The following is a 377-nucleotide window of genomic DNA, read 5'->3' as shown; positions in this document are numbered from 1 at the left end:
TTTTTGAACCCGATGGCGGGTCAGCCAGTGGGAAATCTCTTAGGCCATCTCCCACGACTGCAGGCGCTCATGAAACAAAGTGAAGGAACTTTTGATGATATAAAAGAAAGATCTTCGGCGTACCCAGTCGAAGCACAGAGACCAAGACATCAAGAATTTAACCCCCGGCGAGAGCTATGGTGGTCACCTCCAAGAACCTTGAAGGAAAGAAATATGTTCGGATTTCTTCTCGCCCACTCTGGACTTACAAAGTATCAGTTGCGTATTTTGGGAGAAAGGAGCCAACGTCGTCTAGCCGAAGCATTGGGATTCAAATTCGAGGACCCACCAAAAAACGAGTAATGGCCGTCGGCTCTGCCGGCGGGCTTCTTCCGCCC

The 377-nt window shown here is 49.9% G+C and overlaps 1 protein-coding gene across 11 annotated transcripts in view; it reads right to left on the bottom strand.

The window, feature by feature from the left end:
* PRKCZ (protein kinase C zeta) overlaps positions 1 to 377 on the bottom strand; it is a 223,187-nt gene that overhangs the window by 11,838 nt on the left and 210,972 nt on the right. The gene's annotated exons all lie outside the window — the stretch shown is intronic.

This window comes from Alligator sinensis, unplaced genomic scaffold, assembly GCF_000455745.1.
Source record: "Alligator sinensis unplaced genomic scaffold, ASM45574v1 scaffold366_1, whole genome shotgun sequence".
NCBI classification, from domain to species: domain Eukaryota; kingdom Metazoa; phylum Chordata; order Crocodylia; family Alligatoridae; genus Alligator; species Alligator sinensis.
This window is presented reverse-complemented; position numbering and strand designations above follow the sequence as displayed.